Genomic DNA, 25,769 nt, shown 5'->3' with positions numbered 1-25,769 from the left:
ACTGCTCCAGAAATTACTCCATGGACCCTTCCTCCACGTGCTCTGGGAACCCCAGGACTCAGATGTTGCTGAGCCGGGTTATGTCCTTCTGCATCCTCAGCCCGTCGCTCCAGGACTTTCATGGCCGTGGACATATGGGCCACCTGCTTCTTGAGCGTCGCCACTTCCCCCTTTAGATCCACTTCGTCCCCTACAGCCGCTATCACTTTAGCCACTTTCCTGGACCCCTGAATAACAGCCAACAGCTTAGCGTGGGAAATCTCACCCCGTCGTCATCTCTCCCCCTTTTCCACCACCAGTCTGCCTCTTTATGCACTGGTGGGGTGGCACGACATGATGTACTGCATGATGGTTTTGGCACCTTGCTTTATTGTTGCCCATCACACTGGCCCAATGAGGTCTCCACCCTGTGAGAGTCCTAAGTTACCTCACCTCACCAGGTGCCAAGTGCTCCCCAAACCAGTACCACCAGACACCTCTTCGCCCGCCTCTCCCACAGGGACGATCGCTGATTGGTCACTGCTGTGCCACAAGATCAGGACTTTCAAAGACATGCACTCACTGGCCCACCAAATCAATCTGACCACAATTGGGAGTCACTTCTACAGGCCCCCAAAAGTCCTTCACTTCTCCCCAGGAAGTCACTCCTTCAGCAGCCCGCTTCTACCCTATACTGGGTTGACCTTGCCACCATAAGTAGAATTAAGAGGCTCTCAACGACGGACGAGCCCCGGGATGCTACCGTGCCACCCCGAGACGCACCCACGGACCCTTCATCTGCCAGTCCTGCAAGTTCACCTGCATCCGGACCTGCCTCGCACCAGCACCCGCCAAGACGAACACCAGCACCAACCACCTGAAGTGCATCCTGCTCAACACCCGCTCAGTCCACAGACACGCCATCGAACTCTGGAACCTCATCGACACCACAGCACCAGACGTTGCCTTCCTCACGGAGACCTGGATGAACGCCTCTTCAGCTCCCGACATCGCCATCGCCATCCCAGAGGGCTACAAGATCACCCGGAGGGACCGCACTGCCAACCAGATAGGAGGAGGCATCGCCATCATCCACAGGGACACCATCCGCATCACGACCAGCACAGACGACATCCTGACCACCGCCGAACACCTACACTTCCAGATCCACACCGACCCGAAGACCACCCTCAGAGGCACCCTGATCTACCGACCCCCTGGACCACGCACACGATTCAGCGAGGACATCGCCGACTTCGTCAGCCCGCATGCCCTCCCCTCCGCTGACTACATCCTCCTGGGGGACATCAACTTCCACCTGGAGAACAACAACGACCGCAACACCACCACCCTGCTGGACAACCTCGCCAACCTCGGACTCAAGCAGCTGGTGACCACCCCCACCCACCTCGCCGGACACACACTCGACGCCGTCTTCTCATCCAGCAAAGACATCACCTTCAGCCACGCCACTGGACTCCACTGGACGGACCACAGCTGCGTCCACTTCACCTTCAGAAGAACGACGACCCACCACCACCAGCAACAGGTTGCCCGAAGAAGCTGGAGCAAGATCACAGCCGACCAGCTCGCCGCTGCCCTGAGCCAGCACCCTCCCGCCAGCTCAGCGAACCCCAGCCAGGCCGCCGACAACCTCACGAAGTGGATCAGCAACTGCGCGGACGTACTCGCCCCACTGAAGACCCCGCCCAGCAGACCCGGCAGCAAGAAGGCCCCATGGTTCACCGACGAACTCAAGAGCTCCAAGAAGAACTGCCGAGCCCTCGAGAAAGCCTGGAGAAGGGAGCCAACACCGGACAACATGACCACCCTCAAGCTTGCCACCCGGAAGCACCACCAGCTGATCCGCGACACCAAGAAAACTGCATTCAAGGACCGACTGGACAACAACGCACACAACTGCAAGGAACTCTTCAACATCGTGAAAGAGCTCTCCAACCCCAACGCCGGAAACAACGACATCACCCCATCGCAAGAACTCTGCAACTCCCTCGCCTCCTACTTCCACAACAAGATCGCGGACATACACAACAGCTTCAACACCCAACCGACGAACGCCACGCCCGACTCAACCGAACCACCGCCCCCCACCACCACCCTCCGCGCCTGGACTCCTATCAGCACCGAAGACACCGTCCGCACGATGAACTCCATCCACTCCGGATCTCCGACCGACCCTTGCCCTCACCACGTCTTCAACAAGGCCGACGCTGTCATCGCACCCCACCTGCGGGACATCATCAACACCTCATTCGACACCGCCACCTTCCCTGAGAGCTGGAAGCACGCCGAACTCAGCGCTCTACTCAAGAAACCAACAGCGGACCCCACCGAACTGAAGAATTACCGCCCCATCTCGCTCCTCCCGTTTCCAGCCAAAGTCATCGAGAAGACCGTCAACAAGCAGCTGGCCGCCTTCCTTGAGACGAACGGATCCCTCGACCCCTCACAGTCTGGCTTCCGAGCCAACCACAGCACCGAGACCGCCCTCATCGCTGCCACCGATGACATCCGAACCCTGATGGATAACGGAGAAACAGCGGCGCTCATCCTCCTAGACCTCTCCGCGGCCTTCGACACCGTCTGCCACCGCACCCTAGTGCAGCGCCTCTACGACGTCGGAATCCAGGAGAAGGCACTGGAATGGATCATCTCCTTCCTCGACGGAAGAACCCAGAGAGTCCGCCTACCTCCGTACAAATCAAAGGCCACCAAAGTCATCTGCGGCGTACCCCAAGGATCCTCGCTGAGCCCAACCCTCTTCAACGTCTACATGAGCCCCCTCGCGGCCATCGCACGCCAACACAACCTGAACATCATCTCCTACGCTGACGATACCCAGCTGATCCTCTCCCTTACCAACGACCCCGCCGCCGCCAGAGCCAACCTCCACGAAGGAATGAAAGAAGTAGCCGAGTGGATGTCGACCAGCCGCCTGAAGCTGAACTCGGACAAGACGGAAGTCCTCATCCTGGGATCCTCGCCCTCCGCCTGGGACGACTCCTGGTGGCCCCCCGCCCTGGGAACTGCACCCAAACCGACAGACCACGCACGCAACCTGGGCTTCATCCTGGACTCCTCCCTCTCCATGACCAAGCAAGTCAACGCAGTCTCCTCGTCGTGCTTCAACATCCTGCGCATGCTACGGAAAATCTTCCGGTGGATCCCCACCGAGACCAGGAAGACTGTCACCCAGGCCCTCGTCACCAGCCGACTGGACTACGGCAACGCCCTCTACGCCGGAACCACCGCCAAGCTCCAGAAGAGACTCCAACGGATCCAGAACGCCTCAGCCAGACTCATCCTCGACATCCCACGACACAGCCACATCTCCGGACACCTAAGAGACCTGCACTGGCTCCCGGTCAACAAGAGAATCACCTTCCGTCTCCTCACCCACGCACACAAAGCCCTACACGATCAAGGCCCGAGCTACCTCAACAACCGCATCAACTTCTACGCTCCCAAACGACACCTCCGATCAGCCAGTCACGCCCTCGCCGCCGTCCCCCGCATCCGAAGAACGACAACAGGAGGAAGGTCCTTCTCCTACCTGGCTGCCAAGACCTGGAACTCCCTCCCGACCGACCTGCGCCTGACCCAAGACCACCTCGCCTTCAGGAAGAAGCTCAAGACCTGGCTGTTCGGGCAGTAGCAGCACCCCCCCCTAGCGCCTTGAGACCCTCCGGGTAAGTAGAGCGCTCTATAAATGTCTATGATTGATTGATTGATTCTCATGGACAGGTTGATGCACAGGGCTCCCCCTACACCAAGAGGTTGCATGCTACTTCAGGCTAAATGGCTGCTGGCACTACCCTACCAGTTGTTGCACAGGTGGACAGTGGCCGCCTGTCCCAAGACTCTCGCCCTCGGCCGGACATGCCCGCCCACAGTGGCAACCACCGTCAGTGCCCACCAGCTGCAGGCCAAAACCACCGGACCCTCAGCAACGCACATTGCAGGACCGAAGGGCCGGACCACAGCCCGCTCCAGTGGATGCAGCAGGAAAGGGGCCTTAGCCCTGACATGGAGGCCGCAGCCCCCGTCTCCGCCCACTGACTCACGAGCTCCCGGGAACACTGCTTCAGTGCAGGCCTCGCATCCTGATCCTCCCGCACCTGCTCATTTGCCCTGATGGTCTCACGTCACGACCTCCAAGTTGCCTCCTCACCCTGGCAGAGGACTGGATCGATAAAGCACCACTTCAGGCCCACCAAGAGTCATGCAGCGGTTGCATTTCATGGCTCTCCAGCTAGTCATTGGTCTGGCCCAAGCAGCAGCTGCCAGATCCCTCCTTCTTTTGCCACCACAGGACGTTCAGATCAGGACCGCGGTTTCAGCTTAGTTTAGGGACACCCCAGGAATAAATTCAGCTTGTCTAAGGATCGCTTCATTAGGATAAGCAGGATTACTGGGTAGGCTGGCCGGGGAGGTCAGAGGCTCAGGTTCTGTCAGCCATGTTGCTTGGCCATGCTCCACTTGCATGATTAGCTTTAGATGGCTATTCATCATCAATGTGTTTATGGCCAAAAGGCAGTCATCAATTTTTAAATTGTAGAGGTCTTTCAGACCATCCATTTTTAGAAATGGTTTGGGTGTCATCCACATAGTTGTAACTGGTGATGTTGAAGGATTTAGCGAGGTTAGGTAGATGTTAAATAGTAGAGGGGATATAATGAACCACTGTGCGACACCAAAGTGTTATATGTGAAGAGCTGATAGGAACCCCAAACCTACAAGTATTTGAGAAGCAATTTCCAAACAGGAAACTCCAGATTCCAATATGACATGATGCTTTGATGGTGTTCCGGGATACAAAGCAATTGCAGAGGTAGTTCAATTATCAGATGGAGGCTCGCAACTCAAATATTGGCTCCCTGACTGGGGTGCTGCAGGACATTTACCCCCATATTTGCAGGGCTTTCTCAGCAAAATCTATCCCTTCCTGTAGTCCTACAACATCTGGCATATCTACATTTGCCACAGCCACAGGAGGGAGGCCCTGCCACAGGAAGAGCCACTTGTAGCCACTCCAGATCATGGGCCTGTGGATCCTCCCTACCTCGCAGGAGAGGCCATCATCCCAGATTATCATGAGCAGTAACCCACGACCTGCTGTCGTGGGTTACGGCCCTGCTAATATGATGCGACCGAACAGGGTTCGGTCGCATTCGTATACTTTAAAATGCAGGCATGCATTCCGAGCAGAATGCATGCCTGCATTCCGAAAAGCAGGGGTGCAGTTCATCCCGGCATCCTGTGGCTGGCACCCCAAGGTGCCTGCCACTGGGTGCAGGGATCCACAGAGGGGCACCCAGGTTGCCATTCGGCAGCCTTGCACCCATGGGGGGCACCCAAAGACAGTTTCCGACTGCCTTTCCATGCCGGACAGACCGGCACGAAAAGGCAGTATTAAACTGCCATTGTACTCCCTCGGTCGCAAAGAGGCAACCGCGGGAGTACTGAAGGATTTCCGGATGGCAGATCGGCTCTCCAAGCCCGTCGTAGGCCATCCGGAAATCTGAGTCCGATTCCATTCCGACCGAGCCCATCAGAATGGCTCGGTAGGAATGGAATCCGGCCAGCACTGACCGATTCGGTCGGAAGGGCTCTGAACATGGTTCGGAGCCCTTCCGACCCGAATCGGAATCGGCCCCTTAATGTTTAAAGAACAACAGAGTAAGATGGTTGATCCTGTAGAAGTAAAAAAATTAGATAAGGTAAAATAAAAGGTTTTTCATTTAAATCCCAAGATTTGTTTTTTTCTTCTGCAACTCATTTTTCAACTTTCAAGCTGTACTTCCTTTTTCCTCCTTAAATATTGATGGAAATGGCTTTCTTTGAGATATCTGGTTTGAAAAACAAAGATAAAGATCAAGCACATATTTCAATTATACTTAGACATATTCCATTTCTTTGTACTAACTTACTGAGTAAAGATACTATATTGTGCCTGTTAATTCAGTGTCCAACACTTACACTGTCGTTAGTACATGGCAGAGTAATAATTGAAATTAAGCCCCCAGACACTGGCCAACAACTTCTCTGAGATAAGTACCCAGTGGAGTCAGAATAGACATTTAGCACCCAGACACTGGCCAACACATTCCCTGAGGTAAGCATCTGGTGGAGTAAGAATAGAAATGTAGCCCCCAGACACTGGCCAACACCTTCCCTAAGGTAAGCACCCATCGGAGTAAGAATAGAAATTGAACCCCCAGACACTGGCCAACACCTTCCCTGAGGTAATTACCCAGTGGAGCAAAATAAAAAGCTGAAGAATTGCCCAATGGGTGGTCAAATGTGGCCCAATGTGAGCCTATATATAATAATATCATCGGGGATGGCCTGTGGCTTTCCCACGGAGAACGTAACAGTCCTTTGATCAGCTGTGTGTTGGACAGAGTAGTGGACACTGGGGCATTAATAGATTCGGTAGTAATCAAAAGGCATCAGGTGCACCAGCCAACACCCTCCGCTGCGATTTCACTAGAGGCTGAAAGCAAGGAACTAGGGGCCACTCAGCGTGTCCAGCTAGGTAGTCGGGTGGCATTTGAGGGAGCAAACATCACCAACATGCTTCCTAGTGACCACACCTATCCCCAGGAGTCACCCTTACCGCTGCCAAGTTTGTTTCCTAAGGCCAGAGGCGGGGTAAGGTTAAGAAGATGCAGAAAGGTGCAGACTGAGGCTATTCTGCTACCTGAGCATGAGCTCACCAGAGCCCCTGCAAGCAGAACCCAGGCCTGGCTTTGCCGGTTCTGCGGGGGTCTGGGCTCACACTCAGGAGAAGACTACCAAAGCTGCCACGCTTGGGGGTGCACTTTTACCCACTCACCCCCACTACTGCAACAAATCAAACTGACCTCAGGCTATGATGGAGGGATGGGGGGAGGAGGGAGGGGAAGGTCTTTTAAGAGGATAGCTGGTGTCTTTTCACTGAGCCCCACACTCCTTATTTCTTACTCCTCAACCCTCGTCCCACCTCCATTGATGGTGACTACAGATGGAGGTCCGAGGGGTCTGACATATTGATGAAAGGACTGGACCGGTTTGGTGGCGGGTTGCCGTAGCAGTGTTTTTTACTTTTTGGGATCCCGGCTCGCTTGCTGGTGCAGCGAAGGTAACGTCATGCATCATGCGCCTCGGGCTCAATCAATCCATTGTGGTCTACGGCGGTTCCCGACGTCACTTCGCACCTATGCACCTAGCTCCCCTGGTGTAGGTATCCTGGTTCCCGGGGTATCCACAGGTGGGCTGACTCTCCAACCTTACATCTTCCACTGGGTTTCTGCAGGGTCCTCTGGAAAGGGTCCTTCTTCTTGAAAACTGCAACAGTGACTTCCCCATTGCTTTGTATTGAACATGAAGTTGTGTTTCCACTCTGCACACAGCCTCGTTGGGGTTCCTGGGTTCTTACCTTGGGTCCCTGGCTCTTCTAAGTCTTCTGGGTCCAGCCTCAACTTGTTGTGGTTCACATTCCACTTTATTGGTATATGGTTTGGTCTCTCCCTGGAGATCACTGTGTATTTGTGCTACTTATGTGTTCTATTACCGAAGGACTATGTGTATTGTAATTATTTCCCCGGGGGTGAGATATTGCAATATGTTTGTGTTTATAATAAATATATATTTTTATAACTACACCCTGTTGTTCTTTTTCTCTTAACCTACACTCTATGATTAGTAGTGGTAAAATAAGCTGCTTCACATTCCTTCTGGACTAAGCCTAAAGGCTGCTTTCCACAGCTACCACTTAGAGAGCTTTCTATAATTGTTGAAGACCACTAAAATCACCCTTAGGGTTGTCTGGATTAGTGCAAGGTGCTCCATATAGTAAGCCAGCCTCCTGCATTGGTGTGCAGCAGGTGGGATTCAAACCTGCACTGTTTTACTAGCTAATCTAGGCGTGGATTAAATGAAAAAGCATCACTGGCATTAGGCAAATATAAAAAAAATGTATAGACCAGTAAGTTCTGTGCGAGTTGGTGCTTGCAACTCTCGCGAAAGATAAACGTTGCCTTATATCTAACATCACTGCACTGAAAACCTCTAAGTCACCCCTCTAGTAGGCCTTTCAGTCCTAAAGGTAGGTTGCATGATTCTAAGGTGCCCATTAGGATGGCAGGTGGACTTCCGTCCGCCCGCCACCCTAGCGGTGCTGGGACCAGCCGCCAGTGGTGCAGCGGTCCTGCACTGGCGATTAGGATGCCACCGCGGCGGTGGCATCCTCCATTCCCAGCGTTGTGGCAGGAGCTCACAGCACCACCTGCCACAATGCTGGGAATGCACTGTATGCATTGTCATGCACAAGGTGACAGGCCCACCATGTCCATGACAATGCAGGGAGGTACCATAGGTACCCCCCACCCCCCTCCTCCCATACCCTGGGGGCCTGCAACAGGCCCTCAAAAGCAAAATCTGCATTGCTTTCACGCCGCCACAGAAAGGCATGTTTCCGCCCCATGCTAATATGGACGGATGACGGTGTCTAGCAGACACCTCCACCATATTAAACCCTTTTCCACCCAGTTGACTTGTCGACCAGGCAGAAAACCGGCGGACGATCTTCCCGTCCGCCGCTGTGCACCCGCCATACTTATATGGCGGGGGGTAAATGGGTGGCAGGAGCGGAAAGATGTCAGGCGGATCGCCACCCCCATGCGGGCGGTGGCGATCCACCCTACATCCTAATGGACCTCGAAGTGTGAGGGTGCCCTCCTGCTGCTGAGCAAAGCTCGTGCAGTGGAAGGCAGAACAATAGGTATCCTATCACAGGGCTGTGTGACCACCTTTCAGAAAGGCTTTAGTGTATTGGGACAGGGTGGGAGCACTTGCCAGTGTCACACAGACTGTTTGAGGGGCACATTTGGTGTCCTCCTTGCATACTCCAACTCAAACCAGATCAGAGAGTCATTGGCTCCAGCTCTGGCGCAAACCTAGACAAAGGACATGGGAGTATACTCCCCACTGTCCAGACCCTCCTCTGCGAGGGACCCCTGAATCATCCTAACCCTTTCCTTAGGGTACTTAAGGGCTAACCTGAGGGTAGGCTCCTAGATTTGTCATGGGATTTGATTCAGATCAACCTCCGCGTCTTCTTCAACCATAGTGCAGACTGCGGCAGACAGACAGCATCGGACTTCGTCTTTGGAACCAAGACTGTAACTGCGAAGACTCCGTCTGTTCCTGATCTCTTTGTTCGGCAAGCCTGCTGCACCACCAGGGTCCATGCTCCAAGCAGGTCCCTTCCAGATCCTGTGGACATCCAAAGACACCCAAAGGAATCTCCCTTCGAGTGAAAGTCATTCCCCTTCATCCCCAGGCACTGCAACGCAGCTGACCGATTGCTGATCCTGGTCTCCAACTGGGTAGGTAACATAGGAGGCGGTTCTGCAACTTCTCTGAGGCCTGCACTGTCTTCAGACCGAGTCTGATACCAAGATCCCTCATCGACACCACCGGGACCAAGTCCCTGTGCACCGAGTCAGCTGGCTGTTGCTAAGGCTGGGCAACTCTTGTTTCCAGAGTTCTTTGGGTCCTTTTGAGGGCCGTCTTTGATTCCAGTAGGCTCCCATGCTTGTTCAGGGCCTACCCTTACTTACTTGAATGTGGTGAGTCTCTTGGACCTTGCTGGTCCATCACTGTACCTTTTTGTCTTCTTCCAAGGGTTGTCATTGCCAATGCCTGCTGGTGCTCCCGCTGGGCACTGACCCTCTGGATATCGACATACAATGTGGGACAGCTCATACACCATTCTTGGTCATTCTGAGTGTTATCTGGTCCACGTAGCTATAGAGACAAGGGCACCATCAACTCTCTTGCAACAGCTGACATTGGTAGGCACTCAACTCCCATGCCCCTCAATCACTCCTCAGTGACCTGAACTCTGTCCCCTTTGCTTGCAGGTTCTACTCTTCTTGAATCCACCCTTGGATTCCACTGGACTCTTCCAGCTTTTTCGCCAGCAGCCTCTTGCTTGATGTCCTCCATTGGGGTCTACGGCGGTTCCTGATGTGACTTTGTACCTATGCACCCAGCTTCCCTGGGGCAGGTAACCTGGTCTCCCGGGTATCTACGGGTAGGGTGACTAGCGAACCATCCATCTTTCATGGGGTGTCTGCCAACTCCTCTGGGAAGGGTCCTTTTTAATAAGAATTGCAACCACAATTTTCTTATTGACTTTCCTTGAGCATGCGGTCGGGTATTCTTTTAGCAAACGGCCTCCGTGGGGTTCCTTGGTCCTTACCTTGGGTGGTTCCTTGGTTCCCCAGCACTTCTAAGTCTTCTGTATCTACTCTTGACTTCGGTCATTAGTCATATTCCACTATTTTTGTATATTGTTTGGTCTCCTCCTGGAGCTGCTGTATTTTCGTGCTACACACCTGTCGTATTATCAAAGTATTGTGTTTATTGTAATTATATCTCCGGGTAGGAGATATTGCATTGGGTTAGTGAATGTCTGTAATAAATAAAGATTTTTATAACAACACTGTGTGGTTCGTTTTCACTTAGGGCACGATTCCGATCCGGTAAAATATTCCGCCGTACGATTCGCATTCGTATCCGATTCCGTATGAATGGGAACTTTCCGTCCGACCTGCGAATTCCGATCCGTTTCCGTCGAATGCCGTACGAATATCATCGAACCGTACGAATCACAGTCGATGATCCGTATGAATATGCATTGGGAATCCTACCGTACAATTCGTAATCAGGCCGTACAAAGACACTAGTACGATCCTGTACGAGAAGCCTGTCAGCGATTCGTACGGCATAAAGTTTTCGCGCATGAATAATGATTCGTACGGCAATATTCGCCTCACATCAAGCAGCGTCAAGACATACCACACGTGTACCCCACGCTCAAGCACAAGTACGACATGCATACCCCCCTACGCGAATCCCCCACCCGCCAACAGCCCGTACCAGTCAATCGCACGCACAAGTACGATACGCACACCCCCCCAACAAGCCCACGCAAACCGCCCCACCCGCCAACGGCCTGTACCAGTCAATCGCACGCACAAGTACGACACGCACACCCCCCCAACAAGGCCACGCGAACACCCCCACCCACCAACGGCCCGTACCAGTCAATCGCACGCACAAGTACGACAAGCACACCCCCCTACGCGAACCCCCCACCCGCCAACGGCCCGTGCAAGTCGATCGCACGCACAAGTACGACACGCACACCCCCCCCCAACAAGCCCACGCGAACCCCCCCACCCCGGCAACGGCCCGTACCAGTCAATTGCACATACAAGTATGACACGCACACCCCCCTACGCGAACCCCCCCACCCGCCAACGGCCGTACAAGTCAATCGCACGCACAAGTACGACACGCACACCCCCCCAACAAGCCCACGCGAACACCCCCACCCCGGCAACGGCCCGTACCAGTCAATCGCACGCACAAGTACGACACGCATACCCCCCTACGTGAACCCCCCCACCCGCCAACGGCCCGTACAAGTCGATCGCACGCACAAGTACGACACGCACACCCCCCAACAAGCCCACGCGAACACCCCCACCCCGGAAACGGCCCGTACCAGTCAACCGCACACACAAGTACGATACACACACCCCCCTACGCGAACCCCCCCACCCGCCAACGGCCCGTACAAGTCGATCGCACGCACAAGTACGACACGCACCCCCCCCCAACAAGCCCATACGAACACCCCCACCCCCGCAACGGCCCGTACCAGTCAGTCGCACACACAAGTACGACACGCACACCCCCTACGCGAACACCCCCACCCGCCAACGGCCCGTACAAGTCGATCGCACGCACACCCCCTACGCGAACCCCCCCACCCGCCAACGGCCCATACAAGTCAATCGCACGCACAAGTACGACACGCACACCCCCCCAACAAGCCCACGCGAACAACCCCACCCCGGCAATGGCCCGTACCAGTCAATCGCACACACAAGTACGACACGCACACCCCCCTACGTGAAGCCCCCCACCCGCCAACTGCCCGTACAAGTCGATCGCACACACAAGTACGACACGCACATCCCCCCAACAAGCCCACGCGAACACCCCACCCCGGCAACGGCCCGTACCAGTCAATCGCATGCACAAGTACGACACACACACACCCCTACGTGAACCCCCCCACCCGCCAACGGCCCGTACCAGTCAATCGCATGCACAAGTACGACACGCACACCCCCCCAACAAGCCCACTCGAACACCCCCACCCGCCAACGGCCTGTACCAGTCAATCGCACGCACAAGCACGACACGCACACCCCCCTACGCGAACCCCCCCACCCGCCAACGGCCCGTACAAGTCGATCGCACGCACAAGTACGACATGCACACCCCCGAACAAGCCCACGCGAACACCCCCACCCCGGCAACAGCCCGTACCAGTCAATCGCATGCACAAGTACGACACGCACACCCCCCTACGTGAACCCCCCCACCCGCCAACGGCCCGTACCAGTCAATCGCACGCACAAGTACGACACGCACACCCGCCCCAACAAGCCCACATGAACACCCCCACCCGCCAACAGCCCGTACCAGTCAATCGCACGCCCAAGTACGACACGCACCCCCTACAACAAGCCCACGCGAACACCCCCACCCGCCAACGGCCCGTACCAGTCAATCGCACGCACAAGTACGACACGCACACACCCCCAACAAGCCCATGCGAACACCCCCACCCGCCAACGGTCCGTACCAGTCAATCGCACGCACAAGTACGACACGCACACCCCCCCAACAAGCCCACGCGAACACCCCCACCCCGGCAACGGCCCGTACCAGTCAATCGCATGCACAAGTACGACACGCACACCTCCCTACGCGAACCCCCCCACCCGCCAACGGTCCGTCCAAGTCTATTGCACGCACAAGTACAACACGCACACATAACGCCAACACCCAAACCAGCACAAGGACTTTGCAAACAAGTCGCACAACAACACTGAACATGTCTCCTGTGTACACACCATTGAGAATCAATGTCCTGGTCACAGCCAAACTGGCAAACAGAGGTCAACACTAACACCCACCCCATATAACACACACACAACCAATTCAAATTAAGCCACACCCACTATTTGACCAATAAAAGAATCCACACATACAACCCATCATCCTTTGCAACATACCCAGTATTGCGAAGAAACAGAGAGCACACCAACAATTGCAGCCACATACCTTCACACATACACCCTATCACATCTACACCCACACCACCCCCTTCACAATCAGAACCACACACCCTCATCCATACACACCATCACCCCCTCAATCACATACACCCCACACCATGACCACACCCAAGAATCCAAAGTTCACTAACCCGGAGAATGAGATACTTACAGATGAAGTCATCAGGGTCGAGCCACAGCTGTTTGGCGCATTGGTCAGACAGACCAGCATAGCAGAAAAAACTCGCCTGTGGGAGAGGATCGTAGACAGGGTTAATGCTGTTGCACCCATTAGGCGCACCAGGGGGGATTGCCAGTCCAGGTGGTATGATCTGCGGAGGATGGTCGAGAAGAAGATGGACCAGGACTACGCCTCTGCACACCACACTGGAGGTGGTGGTCCCCGCAGACCTCCTGTATACCATCCCTGGGAGGAGAAAGTTATGGCCCTGCTGCCACCGGTGGTAGTACTTGGAATAGAAGGAGCCGTTGAGTCTGGTGAGTGTACAAAAAACACAAGTTACGTGGGTGGACTTACAACAGTGCCCAGCAGCATGGGGTGGGTGGCCATGAGTCCCAGCATGACTAAACCAATTGGGGTTTGATGCAAGGGGGAGGCACAAAGGTGGAAGGTGGAGGGTAGGAGGCTGCTCTCATGCCATATGTCCCAGGGACACACCCAAGCACCATGCCCAATGCACAGGGATAGGTCGATTGCACGCACAAGTACGACACGCACACATAACGCCAACACCCAAACCAGCACAAGGACTTTGCAAACAAGTCGCACAACAACACTGAACATGTCTCCTGTGTACACACCATTGAGAATCAATGTCCTGGTCACAGCCAAACAGACAAACAGAGGTCAACACTAACACCCACGCCATATAACACACACACAACCAATTCAAATTAAGCCACACCCACTATTTGACCAATAAAAGAGTCCACACATACAACCCATCATCCTTTGCAACATACCCATTATTGCGAAGAAACAGAGAGCACACCAACAATTGCAGCCACATACCTTAACACATACACCCTATCACATCTACACCCACACCACCCCCTTCACAATCAGAACCACACACCCTCATCCATACACACTGTTGGACCTGGCCCTTTTGGCAGGTTCACCCCGAAACTTTTTGCTTTTTCCTAGCCTGTTTCTAGAACCTGGTGTTGGTGATTTTAGGCCTCTGCGCACTTTTTCACTGCGGTACAGTGTAAAGTGCCTGAGCTCTCTGTGTATGTGTGGTGAGTGACCTGCCCTCCCATAGGAATGAATGGGGAATATGTATGCCCATGGTAGTTCCTGATGTGTGGGGAGTGCAGGGTCGAGTTTGATATGTGCGAACTCGTGAGATTGAATGCTGCGTAATGGTGTATGTGGCATAATTGTGTCTAGTCTAGAAGTGCCACTTTTAGAAGTTGGTATATTTGTGTAGTCTGTGGCTGGCGTGTGATTGGCTGGTGAGCCTGGCCCAGGAGTTCCTGGGCCTGCTTGTGGATTGACTGTCTGGTTTGAGGATGACAGGGGCTGGGGAGCCCCCAGGAGGTTGTCTTAGTCAGCCCGTGGATGAAAGGCAGCATCTGCTGCCAGGGAAGTGGGAGGAGATAGCACCTGGTAGTGAATGAGGATGTGCCTGCCTGCCACAATGCTGGCTCCACCTCCCCGCTGGGCGACTGTCACCTCTGTCCCTGAAACTGAAAGAAAGAAGGAAGCCAGGAAGCCCCAGGGCTCCAGCAACACCCAAGAACTGGTTTAGACCGGGTTCAGGGCCCACTTGCACAAAGACTTCAAAGACTTTTCTCTGTATAAGAAGGGGCTGTGTCCCCTTCCAAAATGTTCTTGTTTTCTAACTTGGATCTGCCAGGGGCGTGCTGCTGCTTGGGCCCAGGGGAATCCCTGGGCCCTGCCCAGCCCCTGGACACCTGATGGACTTTCCTGGATGCCTGGAGGACTTCTGGGGGACCCCTCTGCCTTGCCTGGGCTGATTGGGGGAACTTTGCTTTGCCCCAGGGAATCTCTGGGACCTTTGGCAGCATGGAGAAGCTGCATTTTCCTGCAGAGACCTTTTTCTTGCCTTTACCCAGGCTTGTTGAAGCCGAAGCGCTTGGGAGCGCTTGATTGGTATTTATAGCACCTGGAAGCGCTTTATTTCCCCCCCGGGGCTTGAAAGCGCTTTATTTCTTGCTTATAGCGCTGTAAGCGCTTTATTTTGCCCCCAAGCGCTAGTAGCGCTTTTATTGTTATTATCGAGGGTGCCCACCCCTCATGTTGTGCCTCGAGTGGAAATCACCGCCGCCGACCCGGAGATCGTGTGAGGGGGCGCTGTGCCCGCCTCCCTGCCCAGGGCGGCGCTGCCATTGGCGGCCCTGCGAGACAGGAAGCCAGGCAGGTGTGGTGACGTGGGTGTGCCTGAGGAAAGCAACTTCCGCTTCCCCCTGCCCGGGGGAACCTGGTGTCTAGTTGCCAGTCTCCCATGCGATGGGGGAGACCGGAGATATGCCCCTGTGAAGCGGAGGTCGGCGTGAGCTTGCGCGGGGCTCCCATATGGAAGGGAGAGCCCCGCAGTGATTGCGGCGATGTGGCAGCAGTAGAGGCAGGCGGGGCTCCGGTGTCGTGGAGAGCCACGCGCTGCCCAAAGGAGAGGTGCCGCCGCTGGAGGAATCGTCCATCAAACCCTGGAGTGCCGCGTGACTGCCCGCCTGCACTGAGGAGCCCCCGGTGAGTGACGCCCGTAGCTGAGCATCGGTGAAGAGAGCGTCGGGCCACATTGCCAGTACCCGCCCCTCCTCTACAGTGTGGAGAGCCTGTTGAGGCTCAGGGGGCAGTTTGGTGATCGAGCCCCGAGAGGCTCAGGGCCCAGATTGTGTTTAGAGCCACGGAGGCTCTAGGGGGCACATCGTTATTTAGAGCCCAGTGAGGCTCTTGAGGGCAGTTGTATTTACGAGCTGGTGAGAGGCTCGTGGGGGCATTTCTTTGTATAGAGCCCTGAGAAGCTCCATGGGGGCGCAGGTCGGTGCCTGTGTAGGCACAGCGTCTGGGGGCTCGTTTGTTTAAGAGAGCCCCACGGTGGCACAGCTGTTTCAGAGCCTGAGGGCTCCATGGAGCATAATTGTTTAAGAGCCTGTGTGGCTCCAACGTTTGGGGCACGTGATATGCCCAGAGCCTGTGTGGCTCCAGCAGTGGGCGCAGTTTGCGCCTAAGGGTCAGTGAGGGCCCTGTCGCAGTTTTTGATGATTTCCAGATGCCCAGCAATTAGTGGGCAGCTGCACCGTTTAGGTCTTGGGATGTCCTCAGGTGCCCAGCAAGTAGTGGGCACCTGCACCGTTTAGGCCCCTGACTTTTGGACTACAGGGCGTCCTAACCCCGACAAGGCCAGTTGGCCTAGGGACTGCCACAGGTGGTGGCTTATGTAAGGTTTTGCGCAATTGTGTGGTTTTTCCTTGCACCTCTAAATGTTTAGGCATCATGTGTTTTTGCGCTATTGAGTTGTGTTCTCTTTCCTGGCACCTCTGAATGTTTTTATGCATCATGTGTCTTCCTGGATTTTACACCTCTGAATGTGTTGGTTTATGCATCATGTGTTCTTCCTTCCCTGCACCTCTGAATGTTTTAGGCATCATGTGTTTTCTTTCCTTACACCGCTGAATGTGTTTTTATACATCATGTGTTTACCTTTTTCCCTACACCTCTGAATGTTTTAGGCATCATGTGTAATGTGTTCTTGCTGATACCCCTAAATGTATTTTATTCTTAGGTGGTTGTTCTTTCCAGTACAGGTGGTCCTAGTGAGGTCCTGGTCCCCTGCTTGACATTCTCCTAAGGTGTTTAGGGTTGTGTAGGTGGTACTTACCTGTTCCCAGTAGTTACTGGATGTGATTTATAACTGTTATTTTATATCCTTTTATTCTAATTTCTGACAGTATTTCTATTTCTAAAAGTGTTGATTCTGACAGTGGCCCATGTGGCCCTGTCTTGTGAATAATCCCTTGTGAATATTGCCCGTGCCAGTTGGCACAATGTACATGTGTGATTTTTATCTGATGTGTTTTTGACAATACAGAAGTTATTTTCATATAACCTTGTGTGGAGTTCCTTTTGTGGTGTGCCTAGGATGTTGTTGCTGTTGTGTGCTGGCGCAAATGCTTAACACACTGCCTCCGAGTTTAGCCTCACTGCTCGTGCCAAGCTACCAAGGGGGTGAGCAGGGGTTATCTTGGCGTATGACTCCCTCGCCCTGACTAGAATGGTGGTTTCTGCCTGGCTTTGGCGTCAGCCTTAGCCTACCAGAAATAGCCAGTTCTAACATTGTTGGTCAGCGGTGCGGATTTGGACTTGTGTTTGCGCAGTGCCACAGCGACAGCTGGCTACATTACAAAACTCAGCATTTTTTTTAGATAGTCACATGTTTGGGATTATTGTTATTGATTTTGTTTTTCCTCAAAAGTGTCATTTTCAGATGGTGTATCTGCGCTTTATGTTTAGTGGCAGATGAGAGAAAGTGACAGGGCGGGACGCCAGTAGAGGGGGAGGTTCCCATAGATTAGGAATCCCTTGCTGGGTCCAGTGTCCAATCCCTGTTCCTGTTCCTGTGTGGGTAGATGGAAGAGAGGGAGTGGGGAGGAGAAATGGCTAGCTCGGGAGGGTGGTTATCCCCTGAGTGTAGTGTGTGTGTGTCTGGATTCCCCAGTATGGTAGGATCCAGTGGTGGCAGCTTAAATGTGTCCAGTGCGTGAAGTCCCATTCCCAGTTCCCAGAGTATGGTGCCTGGTGCTCAGTAAGAGGGGTACAGGTTGAGAGTCAAGGGCAGTGAGGAACTGTCTCACCAGTCTGGAGGGGGAGTGTGTGGATGAGTGGTGTGTTAAATGGAGGAGTTGGTGTGAGTTTTTTTTTAAAGGAGCTTGCATAGGAGGTGTACCTCTGGTGGTGTGCAGGAGGTCCTGCAGAGGCACTGGATAAGAAGGTGGATTTCGGGCGGTGTGCTAGATGTCTTGCAGAGACATTAGGGAGTGATTCTAAAAGTAGTGGCTTGTGTATCTGATGATCCTGTGTAGGTGAAGAGGTTCATGTGTAGCCCAGCTAGGTCCCATTAGGATGGTAGGGGTGTAGGGGCTCACGTCCTGTTTCAGTGGAGGCGGAGTGAGTGTGGGACGGTGTGTCCCACGTTGGCCCGAAACCCTGTCTCTGGGCCTGGATGGTTCCCCCGGGAGCGCCAGGTCAGGGGCCTAGGCTGTACATACCGGTCATTTGAGGAGGATATTCCTGTGTCTAGAGGACGGGGAGTGTCTGTAACCAGACCTCCGGCGGTCCTGGTGTTGAGGGGTACTGCTCCTAAGTGGAGGGTGCAGAACTCTGGAAGGGGGTGCCAAGGGACGGTGTACTTCTGACCCCAGTGCAACCGGAGAGTTTAGATCCTAGGTTGGGAGATTAGGAAACTTCTAGGTCAAGGAGGAATCTCTGCCAAAGTAGATCAGCTGAAGAGACTGAGGGGGCTGCCATTGCTGTGTGTTCTGGGGCCCACCTGCAGTTTGTTGTTTCCACTAAGGTAGAGGAAAGGGGATTTTGCTGTGTGGTGTGTCCCCCCACCTGCTTGAAGAGGAACGGTGCTGTGTGCTTTGTACTTCAGAAGTGAAATAGTTTCCAGGTGGTAGACCAGTGATGGAGTGAGGTCCTGATTGGTAGGAGTATTGTGTTCTGGTGGGTGCTTCCCTGGGAGGGTGCGGAACCCCAGAAGTAGAGGTAGGGTGGGGCTTGCTTGCCCGTGACCTCTGGTCAGCCTGAGGGTGTGGTCCCTAGGTTGAAGGATCAGTGGTAGTTGTAGCTACACTGAGAGAGAGAGTGGAGAATGGCTATTGTGTGCCAGGGGTTACTGCCCCCCACTCTGTGGATTGGTTAGGACCTGTGATATTTGGATGGCCTAGGGCCTGGTCCTGGCTGTGGATGACTAGTGTGTACCAGTGGGGTATCCTAGTTGGGTCAGACAGTTCTTGTTTGGAGGAAACCATGTAGGTTCAGAGTGGCGAAAAACTGGAGGGTGTCCCTGCCGTGCGGGCCCGTGTCCGGGTTTTGTCGCCCAAAGCAAGGAAGCCCATCAGTGGAGTGATTGGTCTACCCTGCGTCTTGGCTGGAAGGGGGTAGTGTTGGACCTGGCCCTTTTGGCAGGTTCACCCCGAAACTTTTTGCTTTTTCCTAGCCCGTTTCTAGAACCTGGTGTTGGTGATTTTAGGCCTCTGCGCACTTTTTCACTGCGGTACAGTGTAAAGTGTGTGAGCTCTCTGTGTATGTGTGGTGAGTGACCTGCCCTCCCATAGGAATGAATGGGGAATATGTATACCCATGGTAGTTCCTGATGTGTGGGGAGTGCAGGGTCGAGTTTGATATGTGCGAACTCGTGAGATTGAATGCTGCATAATGGTGTATGCGGCATGATTGTGTCTAGTCTAGAAGTGCCACTTTTAGAAGTTGGCATATTTGTGTAGTCTGTGGCTGGCGTGTGATTGGCTGGTGAGCCTGGCCCAGGAGTGCCTGGGCCTGCTTGTGGATTGACTGTCTGGTTTGAGGATGACAGGGGCTGGGGAGCCCCCAGGAGGTTGTCTGAGTCAGCCCGTGGATGAAAGGCAGCATCTGCTGCCAGGGAAGTGGGAGGAGATAGCACCTGGTAGTGAATGAGGCTGTGCCTACCTGCCACAATGCTGGCTCCACCTCCCCGCTGGGCGATTGTCACCTCTGTCCCTGATACTGAAAGAAAGAAGGAAGCCAGGAAGCCCAAGGGCTCCAGCAACACCCAAGAACTGGTTTAGACCGGGTTCAGGGACGACTTGCACAAAGACTTTTCTCTGTATAAGAAGGGGCTGTGTCCCCTTCCAAAATGTTCTTGTTTTCTAACTTGAATCTGCCAGGGGCGTGCTGCTGCTTGGGCCCAGGGGAATCCCTGGGCCCTGCCCAGCCCCATGACACCTGATGGACTTTCCTGGATGCCTGGAAGACTTCTGGGGGACCCCTCTGCCTTGCCTGGGCTGATTGGTGGGGCTTTGCTTTGCCCCTGGGAATCTCTGGGACCTTTGGCAGCATGGAGAATCTGCATTTTCCTGCAGAGACCTTTTTCTTGCCTTTACCCAGGCATGTTGAAGCCGAAGCGCTTGGGAGCGCTTGATTGGTATTTAAAGCGCCTGGAAGCGCTTTATTTTCCCCAGTGCTTGAGAGCGCTTTATTTCTTGCTTATAGCGCTGTAAGCGCTTTATTTTGCCCCCAAGCGCTAGTAGCGCTTTTATTGTTATTATCGAGGGTGCCCACCCCTCATGTTGTGCCTCGAGTGGAAATCACCGCCGCCGGCCCGGAGATCGTGTGAGGGGGCGCTGTGCCCGCCTCCCTGCCCAGGGCCGCGCTGCCATTGGCGGCCCTGCGAGACAGGAAGCCAGGCAGGTTCGGTGGTGATGTGGGCGGGCCTGAGGAAAGCAACTTCCGCTTCCCCCTGCCCGGGGGAACCTGGTGTCTCGTTGCCGGTCTCCATGCGATGGGGTAGACCGCAGATATGCCCCTGTGAAGCGGAGGTCAGCTTGAGCTTGCGCGTGGCTCCCATATGGAAGGGAGAGCCCCGCAGTGATTGCGGCGATGTGGCAGCGGTAGAGGCAGGCGAGGCTCCGGTGTTGTGGAGAGCCCCGCGCTGCCCAAAGGAGAGGTGCCGCCGCTGAAGGAATCGTCCATCAAACCCTGGAGCGCCGAGTGACTGCCCACCTGCACCGAGGAGCCCCCAGTGAGTGACGCCCGTAGCTGAGCATCGGTGAAGAGGGCGTCAGGGCACATTGCTAGTGCCCGCCCCTCCTCTACAGTGTGGAGAGCATGTTGAGGCTCAGGGGGCAGTTTGGTGATCGAGCCCCGAGAGGCTCAAGGCCCAGATTGTGTTTAGAGCCACGGAGGCTCTAGGGGGCACATCGTTATTTAGAGCCCGTGAGGCTCTTGAGGGCAGTTGTATTTACGAGCTGGTGAGAGGCTCGTGGGGGCATTTCTTTGTATAGAGCCCTGAGAAGCTCCATGGGGGCGCAGGTCAGTGCCTGTGTAGGCACAGCGTCTGGGGGCACGTTTGTTTAAGAGAGCCCCACGGTGGCACAGCTGTTTCAGAGCCTGAGGGCTCCATGGAGCATAATTGTTTAAGAGCCTGTGTGGCTCCAACGTTTGGGGCACGTGATATGCCTAGAGCCTGTGTGGCTCCAGCAGTGGGCGCAGTTTGCGCCTAAGGGTCAGTGAGGGCCCTGTCGCAGTTTTTGATGATTTCCAGCTGCCCAGCAATTAGTGGGCAGCTGCACCATTTAGGTCTTGGGATGTCCTCAGGTGCCCAGCAAGTAGTGGGCACCTGCACCGTTTAGGCCCCTGACTTTTGGACTACAGGGCATCCTAGCCCCGACAAGGCCAGTTGGTTTTGGGACTGCCACAGGTGGTGGCTTATGTAAGGTTTTGCGCAATTGTGTGGTTTTTCCTTGCACCTCTGAATGTTTAGGCATCATGTGTTTTTGCGCTATTGAGTTGTGTTCTCTTTCCTGGCACCTCTGAATGTTTTTATGCATCATGTGTCTTCCTGGATTTTACACCTCTGAATGTGTTGGTTTATGCATCATGTGTTCTTCCTTCCCTGCACCTCTCAATGTTTTAGGCATCATGTGTTTTCTTTCCTTACACCGCTGAATGTGTTTTTATACATCATGTGTTTACCTTTTCCCCTACACCTCTGAATGTTTTAGGCATCATGTGTAATGTGTTTTTGCTGATACCCCTAAATGTATTTTATTCTTAGGTGGTTGTTCTTTCCAGTACAGGTGGTCCTAGTGAGGTCCTGGTCCCCTGCTTGACATTCTCCTAAGGTGTTTAGGGTTGTGTCGGTGGTACTTACCTGTTCCCAGTAGTTACTGGATGTGATTTATAACTGTTATTTTATATCCTTTTATTCTAATTTCTGACAGTCTTTCTATTTCTAAAAGTGTTGATTCTGACAGTGGCCCATGTGGCCCTGTCTTGTGAATAATCCCTTGTGAAAATTGCCCGTGCCAGTTGGCACAATGTACATGTGTGATTTTTATCTGATGTGTTTTTGACAATACAGAAGTTATTTTCATATAACCTTGTGTGGAGTTCCTTTTGTGGTGTGCCTAGGATGTTGTTGCTGTTGTGTGCTGGAGCAAATGCTTTACACACTGCCTCCAAGTTTAACCTCACTGCTCGTGCCAAGCTACCAAGGGGGTGAGCAGGGGTTATCTTGGCGTGTGACTCCCTCGCCCTGACTAGAATGGTGGTTTCTGCCTGGCTTTGGCGTCAGCCTTAGCCTACCAGAAATAGCCAGTTCTAACATTGTTGGTCAGCGGTGCGGATTTGGACTTGTGTTTGCGCAGTGCCACAGCGACAGCTGGCTACATTACAAAACTCAGCATTTTTTTTAGATAGTCACATGTTTGGGATTATTGTTATTGATTTTGTTTTTCCTCAAAAGTGTCATTTTCAGATGGTGTATCTGCGCTTTATGTTTAGTGGCAGATGAGAGAAAGTGACAGGGCGGGACGCCAGTAGAGGGGGAGGTTCCCATAGATTAGGAATCCCTTGCTGGGTCCAGTGTCCAATCCCTGTTCCTGTTCCTGTGTGGGTAGATGGAAGAGAGGGAGTGGGGAGGAGAAATGGCTAGCTCGGGAGGGTGGTTATCCCCTGAGTGTAGTGTGTGTGTGTCTGGATTCCCCAGTATGGTAGGATCCAGTGGTGGCAGCTTAAATGTGTCCAGTGCGTGAAGTCCCATTCCCAGTTCCCAGAGTATGGTGCCTGGTGCTCAGTAAGAGGGGTACAGGTTGAGAGTCAAGGGCAGTGAGGAACTGTCTCACCAGTCTGGAGGGGGAGTGTGTGGATGAGTGGTGTGTTAAATGGAGGAGTTGGTGTGAGTTTTTTTTTAAAGGAGCTTGCATAGGAGGTGTACCTCTGGTGGTGTGCAGGAGGTCCTGCAGAGGCACTGGATAAGAAGGTGGATTTCGGGCGGTGTGCTAGATGTCTTGCAGAGACATTAGGGAGTGATTCTAAAAGTAGTGGCTTGTGTATCTGATGATCCTGTGTAGGTGAAGAGGTTCATTTGTAGCCCAGCTAGGTCCCATTAGGATGGTAGGGGTGTAGGGGCTCACGTCCTGTCTCAGTGGAGGCGGAGTGAGTGTGGGACGGTGTGTCCCACGTTGGCCCGAAACCCTGTCTCTGGGCCTGGAGGGTTTCCCCGAGAGCGCCAGGTCAGGGGCCTAGGCTGTACATACCGGTCATTTGAGGAGGATCTTCCTGTGTCTAGAGGACAGGGAGTGTCTGTAACCAGAACTCCGGCGGTCCTGGTGTTGAGGGGTACTGCTCCTAAGTGGAGGGTGCAGAACTCTGGAAGGGGGTGCCAAGGGACGGTGTACTTCTGACCCCGGTGCAACCTGAGAGTTTAGATCCTAGGTTGGGAGATTAGGAAACTTCTAGGTCAAGGAGGAATCTCTGCCAAAGTAGATCAGCTGAAGAGACTGAGGGGGCTGCCATTGCTGTGTGCTCTGGGGCCCACCTGCAGTTTGTTGTTTCCACTAAGGTAGAGGAAAGGGGATTTTGCTGTGTGGTGTGTCCCCCCACCTGCTTGAAGAGGAACGGTGCTGTGTGCTTTGTACTTCAGAAGTGAAATAGTTTCCAGGTGGTAGACCAGTGATGGAGTGAGGTCCTGATTGGTAGGAGTATTGTGTTCTGGTGGGTGCTTCCCTGGGAGGGTGCGGAACCCCAGAAGTAGAGGTAGGGTGGGGCTTGCTTGCCCGTGACCTCTGGTCAGCCTGAGGGTGTGGTCCCTAGGTTGAAGGATCAGTGGTAGTTGTAGCTACACTGAGAGAGAGAGTGGAGAATGGCTATTGTGTGCCAGGGGTTACTGCCCCCCACTCTGTGGATTAGTTAGGACCTGTGATATTTGGATGGCCTAGGGCCTGGTCCTGGCTGTGGATGACTAGTATGTACCAGTGGGGTATCCTAGTTGGGTCAGAGAGTTCTTGTTTGGAGGAAACCATGTAGGTTCAGAGTGGCGAAAAACTGGAGGGTGTCCCTGCCGTGCGGGCCCGTGTCCGTGTTTTGTCGCCCAAAGCAAGGAAGCCCATCAGTGGAGTGATTGGAATACCCTGCGTCTTGGCTGGAAGGGGGTTGTGTTGGACCTGGCCCTTTTGGCAGGTTCACCCCGAAACTTTTTGCTTTTTCCTAGCCCGTTTCTAGAACCTGGTGTTGGTGATTTTAGGCCTCTGCGCACTTTTTCACTGCGGTACAGTGTAAAGTGCGTGAGCTCTCTGTGTATGTGTGGTGAGTGACCTGCCCTCCCATAGGAATGAATGGGGAATATGTATGCCTATGGTAGTTCCTGATGTGTGGGGAGTGCAGGGTCGAGTTTGATATGTGCGAACTCGTGAGATTGAATGCTGCATAATGGTGTATGCGGCATGATTGTGTCTAGTCTAGAAGTGCCACTTTTAGAAGTTGGCATATTTGTGTAGTCTGTGGCTGGCGTGTGATTGGCTGGTGAGCCTGGCCCAGGAGTGCCTGGGCCTGCTTGTGGATTGACTGTCTGGTTTGAGGATGACAGGGGCTGGGGAGCCCCCAGGAGGTTGTCTGAGTCAGCCCGTGGATGAAAGGCAGCATCTGCTGCCAGGGAAGTGGGAGGAGATAGCACCTGGTAGTGAATGAGGCTGTGCCTGCCGGCCACAATGCTGGCTCCACCTCCCCGCTGGGCGACTGTCACCTCTGTCCCTGATACTGAAAGAAAGAAGGAAGCCAGGAAGCCCAAGGGCTCCAGCAACACCCAAGAACTGGTTTAGACCGGGTTCAGGGACCACTTGCACAAAGACTTCCAAGACTTTTCTCTGTATAAGAAGGGGCTGTGTCCCCTTCCAAAATGTTCTTGTTTTCTAACTTGAATCTGCCAGGGGCGTGCTGCTGCTTGGGTGCCCAGCTCCTGGACACCTGATGGACTTTCCTGGATGCCTGGAGGACTTCTGGGGGACCCCTCTGCCTTGCCTGGGCTGATTGGGGGGGCTTTGCTTTGCCCCTGGGAATCTCTGGGACCTTTGGCAGCATGGAGAAGCTGAATTTTCCTGCAGAGACCTTTTTCTTGCCTTTACCCAGGCTTGTTGAAGCCTAAGCGCCTGGAAGCGCTTTATTTCCCCCAGTGCTTGAGAGCGCTTTATTTCTTGCTTATAGCGCTGTAAGCACTTTATTTTGCCCCCAAGCGCTAGTAGCGCTTCTATTGTTATTATCGAGGGTGCCCACCCCTCATGTTTTGCCTCGAGTGGAAATCACCGCCGCCGGCCCGGAGATCGTGTGAGGGGGCGCTGTGCCCGCCTCCCTGCCCAGGGCCGCGCTGCCATTGGCGGCCCTGCGAGACAGGAAGCCAGGCAGGTTCTGTGGTGATGTGGGCGGGCCTGAGGAAAGCAACTTCCGCTTCCCCCTGCCCGGGGGAACCTGGTGTCTCGTTGCCGGTCTCCATGCGATGGGGGAGACCGGAGATATGCCCCTGTGAAGCGGAGGTCAGCTGGAGCTTGCGCGGGGCTCCT

The sequence above is a fragment of the Lissotriton helveticus genome, chromosome 8 (genome assembly GCF_964261635.1).
Source record: "Lissotriton helveticus chromosome 8, aLisHel1.1, whole genome shotgun sequence".
NCBI classification, from domain to species: Eukaryota; Metazoa; Chordata; class Amphibia; order Caudata; family Salamandridae; genus Lissotriton; species Lissotriton helveticus.
Note: the sequence above shows the minus strand (reverse complement) of the source record.